We start from the raw sequence: 6,271 nt of genomic DNA, 5'->3' as shown, positions 1-6,271 counted from the left end.
ATGGGGGAGAGAAGTAGGGAAGGCCAGGAGAACAGCATGTGGTCCAGAGGCAATGCCCCGATGGAGGGCACAGTCAGCTCCCAAGTTCAAAGGAAAAGCCCAAGCTTCGCTCTAGACCACCTGCTCTAACGCCATCCATGCTCAGCACATCACAGCCTACAGTAGGCACCGCCTTGTTGATGCTTCCAACAGTTTTGTGAGGCAGGTATCATCAGCTCCATTTTACAGACAGGAGACTGAAGCTCAAAGCAGTTAGGTGGCTTTTGGTGAACAGCGAGCAGCCCGCCAGGACTCAAATCCTGCTCTGCTGATTTCTCCGTTTGGCATTCTTGGCAAAACTGGTATCTGTACATTACTAATAAGAGCTAACATTTAGCCATTACTATTATTATTATATCTACTGCCACAATGACGGGCACTTTCAGTGCCCATTTACATATGCAAAGCTCATTTAATCTCCATAACAAAAGTGCTACGTAGGTATGATTGTCATCTTCATTTTACAGATGAGGAAAGAGCTAGAATTCGTAACCACACAGCCAGCAAGGGTGTAACCAAGCACATGGCAGTCTAGGTGAGATGCCACACAAGGACGTTCTCCACGGACAAGTCATTTTTCCAGCAGTCCTGTGCGCTAGCTCCAGTGCTGGGGGCCAGACCCCGCCCCTCCCGTTTCACCTTTCCACAGCATCACGATTTCCAGTCTGCAGCTGCCCACCAACACCTGCCCCAGGGCTTTTGGGTGGATCTTTCCCCTGAGATGGGGCAGATCTCATCATGGCATTGGTTTGGGGGACTAAGTGAATTTGGGTCTAAGTGAATTGCAGTGCAAACCATCAGGAAATCATATCTGTCTCCTGAAAAGTTTCGATAGAAGAAAGTGTTATTGATTTTGCTGATTTTAGAGTTTTTACCTGATCGTTATTTTGTTTTGTGCACTCCTCTTATTTTTTTTTCCTCTTATTTATTTTAATATGCGTGTATTATTTATAGCTTACATAGATGTTTGTGTATTACAATAATACTCATGTATTAAATATTGTTATATTTTAGAAAGATTCATTTTGTTTTTTTCTTTTTTATTGAAGTATAGTTGATTTACAACGTTGCGTTAATTACTGCTGTACTGCAAAGTGATTCAGTTATACATATGTATACATTCTTTTTCTATATATATTCTTTTCCATTATGGTTTATCATAGGATACTGAACATAGTTCTCTGTGCTATACAGTAGGACCTTGCTGCTTATCCATTCCTTATATAAAAGCCTGCATCTGCTAACCCTAACTTCCCACTCCATCACTCCTCCAACCCCCTCCGCCTTAGGAAACATCTAAACACCTAAACCTAAAGTATGGAATAATAAGCTGGCAAAATTATCATTATTGGTTGTCATGTAAAGTTTTATTCTACCCTTCAACCACCCAGAAAATAGTTTAAAAAAAATTTTTTGGATATATAATGTATATGTGTGTTGTACATCAAAAGAAATAAAATGTTTTAAATCTTTACTTAGAGTATGAGAATCTTTGCAAATCTGGAGGCACCAGGGGTATCTCATATTCAGGCTTTACAGAACTGTGAACTCCTGGCATTGTATGAAAGACCCGTGCCTCCTAGGTGAAGGATTTGGTTAATTGTAAGTCCCAACTCTGCACTTTAGCCCACCGAATTGCTTTGGAATTACTGGACTACTTCAATCTTCATTCTTATGTCCATAAACTAGCCTACCAGAGGGGTAAGAGGGAGGAATAACTACTATTTATTATCTTTCCATGTGTATGTATGTACATACACATAAAGATGACTCTCCCCTTCCAAAGGAAAAGAACTAGCATAAAGCATCTCCTGGAGAGAAGACAGAGTCAGGCCAGAAGGATGCTGGCTGAGACAGAGGCAGGTGGGTACCATGTCGTCCAGGAGCTGAGCTGGAACTGAAGTGGCCAAGTGCCCATGCCTTTGCCTGTCAGCTACATCTCAGGCAAGGGGATGTGTCAATTCACTGTAACAAAATGACCCGTTGAGAATGTTTTGCTGGCCAAAACCACTCCCCCCCCACCTCAAAAACAGTTACATAATCTCAAGAGCGAAGGCATGTAATCTTGAAATTTAGGGATGGTATTTTCCCCCTGGTTAGCTGTGTTTGAAATGAGTTAACATCAAAAATAGAAACCATTTCTGACAAGGGGCTGAAAATACATGTTTGGCACACATTTATCAGTGACATGAGTCTGTTGCTGGGGTTTTCACCATGCACAAAGCTCAGGACCTCTTGCCACGCGACCCGGGTCTAAACAACACAAAAACCTTCATGGAGCCTAATTTGATCTTGGTCCGCATCTCATTACTGTGTGGTAGCTTGTTTCGTGCAAACAGTCACCAGTTTCTAGCATAACAAGGAGGCCCATGGTGTCTGTATGGAACATATTCCTCAGAGAATGAGAAATGTCCAACCGGGAAAGAGGAGATTCTTGTTAAACCCTGGAAATAGGCTGAAATGAAAATCTGCATTCCCTTCCACACATGCCTAATTGCCCATAAATGTCATTAAGTTGAGAAATGTTTTCCACCAAATTAACTTTGACTCATGATGTCTAATTAGCAGAAGAAGCTGTAAGATAACAACTTATCAGTCACTGCTTAAGAAAACATGTTTAAACGGGTGACTTTCGGCTAGCGGCAACGTTGAACCAGGTATCGTAACTGTCAAAATCATGCCTGAGCCCAGCAATTGAGCACAATGTCTCTGTTTTGGTGCCAAGAATTGTACAACTCCCTCACAGATGTTTAAAAGTTGTGGTGCGAGTGCTCTGTCTAGGAATCTATCATGCACCCAAACGAGGGATTTGAGGGGGAAGGAAAGAAGACGTCGGTGATGAACTTCTGTGGCAGGAAGTCTGAGGGCAGTGGATTTAAAAGGATTGATTCAGTGTTTAGTCTTTCTCAAAACTTAATGGGAAAAATCTCGTTGGTGATTTAGAGTAGAAAGTACACACACGGTGCTTCTACTGCTTGCAAAACGCATGGTAAGTTCTAGGACCCTCACTTCAACGATGAAAAAGCTGGGTTTAGAGAGATGAGGTGACCTGCTCTCGTTCACCCAACTAATAAGTGTCAGAAGCCAGCAACGAGGTGAGTTCTGTGTTAATTAACACATGTGCTCTTCACCAAGCTCAGTGGGAGAGTCAACCCCAAAGGAAGGGACATGTTTCCAACCAGATTGGGAATACTCTGAAGGCATGAATGAGTTCTAAGACTCCTCTTTACTCCTGGTGCCTGTCATAGAGCCTGACACTTAGTAGGTACTCAATTAATGTTTGTTGATTGACTGATGAATGGATGAATAAATTTCGGTTTCCTGAGGGCATAGCTTCAGAAAGTGTTTCATATCCCACACCTTTTTAAAAAAAATTTTATATTTTATTTTTGTCTGTGTTGGGTCTTTGTTTCTGTGCGAGGGCTTTCTCTAGTTGCAGCAAGCGGGGGCCAGTCTTCATCGCGGTGTGCGGGCCTCTCACTGTTGCGGCCTCTCTTGTTGCGGAGCACAGGCTCCAGATGCGCAGGCTCAGTAGTTGCGGCTCACGGGCCTAGTTGCTCCACGGCATGTGGGATCTTCCCAGACCAGGGCTCGAACCCGTGTCCCCTGCACTGGCAGGCAGACTCTCAACCACTGCGCCACCAGGGAAGCCCCGTATCCCACACCTTTTGAGGGATGTTTTCTTGCTGGAGAAATGAAGCAAATGGAAAATCTCCTCTGGAATCTTGGGGTTACATAAGCCCAAGGAAGCCAAGTGCAAGAGCAAAGACGGACAAATGACAGCCCAGCGCTCGGAGTCCTGGAGTTCTGTTGGGGATTATTTTTATTTATTTGTTGAATTTTTTTATACCTACTTCTTTCCAAAAGGATTTGAAATGTCTAACTGCTGCAGTCGGAGAAGCACATAAAAGGAGCAGAAGACGGAATCCTCCATAAGTGCAAGGGTGGAAGCTTTGCTTGGTGAGGGGCCTGGGTTCTTCATAGAGATCTCAACTCAGAAGACCAAGTGGTAGCTGGGGCCAAACCGAGAATGGGGATGTCAAGGGGGAGGAGAGAAGACATTGGAGGTGTTGGGAAAGGAGGGTGAGTGGCCATAACTCCAGAGGCTGGAACTGGGGTGGGGCCTGGCAAGTTGTCCCCTGAGACTCACATCCTGCCGACCAGCCGGGAGCGGTTCAGAGGGCTCATCCTAGGAGAGGAGGTGGCTGCACAGGGCTGGACATTCCCCCGCTCCATTTGCAATGGAGCATCTGAGTGCCCCAGTGGGAGATATTCCTCCCAAATTCCAGGGTCACAAACAGACCCAGCATTGATGTTCTCAGAACGGAAAACCTTGGGACCACGAGGTCCTTCTGGCAGGCTCCTTTCCCTTTTTATTTGGGGGAGTGCCATTGAATAAGGGGGATTCATCCGTAGGTTGCAAGCTGTTGCCATGTTTCCTCTGGTTGTGTGACCCTCTGGGGGCCACATTGTGTGTTCTGAGGCTCTTCTGCAGGAGGCTCAATGCGCAATGGTTAGGAGCCTGCGCTTCAAGTCAGACAGTCCTGGTCGCTAAACCTCGCAGGGTCCACCTATAAAATTGCATTAATTCAGAGGTAAAGCACAGACAGCACCTAGAATGCATGGCACATGGTAAGCACTCAGTAAATGCCATTACTGTTATTATGCCCCCATCCTTAGAGTCCCTGGAATCGCAGAAGCTGAAGGGTGATTGCTTGGAGGGTAGGATTCTCCTTTGCACTGGACTTTCCACTAGGGTTGATGGTCCTTAACCTACTAGGAGGTCACTGATCTCTTTGAGAATCTAATGAAAACGTTGATCCTTCTCCCCAGAATAATGCCCACGTGTGTGTGCCTTCAGTAGCAGGGAGTCCACGGCACCCTCCCCGGAGCCCATTCTTGGGGCCTTCTCTGGACCCCACATCAGGTTAGCCCATTTAAGAACTGAGATATGGGTACCCAGTTTATCCAGGGGATGCTACTTCAACGCAAATGGCATTGCAGAGACCCAACCCAAGCTCCAGTCAGATATCGGAACGCCTCCCCTCAGTCTGGGGCTCACAGTGAGGGTAGTGAGGACTTTGTACACTGAAATCACCAGGGACGTGAAGGAGAAAAGCATGTGTATGTAACTTGCAGCCTTCATTTCACTCTACTTGTATGTGGGGACAAAGGATTGTCAATCTCTTCTGACTTAATAAGGTAACATTCAAAATATTTCATTTATTGACAATTTCCAGATAAATGTACTCTAACCAGATTAATAAATGTCCTGTTAAACCATATTCTTTAGTTCAGGAAAAGGGGTAAAAATACAAATATCTGAGTGATTGGTGCTGATATATAGATTGTTTATACATGTCATTTGTTAAACACGTTAGGGCCATATTGATGACACTGTAAAGCTATGAATATATATGAAGAACTAGTGTGATAACAGTAGTATCTCGCTTGGAGATTCTATAATCCTGTCATCCTCTTTGCACAAGGTCACACAGCCCCCCAGCTTGTGAACTGAACCGAAGGAGATTGGCCAATGTGACTTACAGGATGCATACACAGTGCGATTTTATAAGCGAGTCAAAATTCTGTCCATTTGTAATCTTTCTTTTCTTGGGGAAGCAGTGAAGAAACTAACACCACTAAGGCCTCGCAAAGGTGAACTAACACCTAATTAGCCACGGGTGGATATTTATACCATTGTGGAAAAGAAGATGTATCAGTTTTCCATTGCTGTGCGATGAACCAAAAACTCAGTGGTTTCAAACAACGGTCATTTATTATCACCGAAGTGTCTGCGTGTCTGTGGGTGGTCTGAGGTTCGGCTGATCTGGGCTGGCCTGTCTGAGCAGCTGTGTTTCAGGCACCAGCCGCTGGGGTGACTGTGTGTCTCACAGCAGGCCTGGGAGACACTGAGCTCTGTGGGAGCTGCTCTGTTCCATGTGTCTCTCCTCTGCCTTGGACCAACAGGCTGCCAGACATGTTCTTTTCGTGGCATTGGCAAAAGTGCAAGGCAGCAAGCCCAGTCCTGCAAGGGCTTTTCAAGGCCTTTGATTGCTTCAGGTCCACTAACATCCCACCAGCCAAAGTCACAGGGCCACCCCAAGTTCTATAGCCACACCCACAAAGGGTGGGGTGACCATGGAGGTGGGGGAAGGGGTAAACATTCCTAAACGAGAGAGAGAAGGAAGCTTAAGAGAGAGAAGACACTTTGCAGTGGTTCTCAGTTGTG

Source organism: Aethalodelphis obliquidens, unplaced genomic scaffold, assembly GCF_003676395.1.
Source record: "Aethalodelphis obliquidens isolate GAN/ISIS:26980383/991018 unplaced genomic scaffold, ASM367639v1 scaffold1, whole genome shotgun sequence".
Lineage (NCBI taxonomy): Eukaryota > Metazoa > Chordata > Mammalia > Artiodactyla > Delphinidae > Aethalodelphis > Aethalodelphis obliquidens.
The sequence above is the reverse complement of the archived record's forward strand: the minus strand, read 5'-3'. Positions refer to the sequence as shown.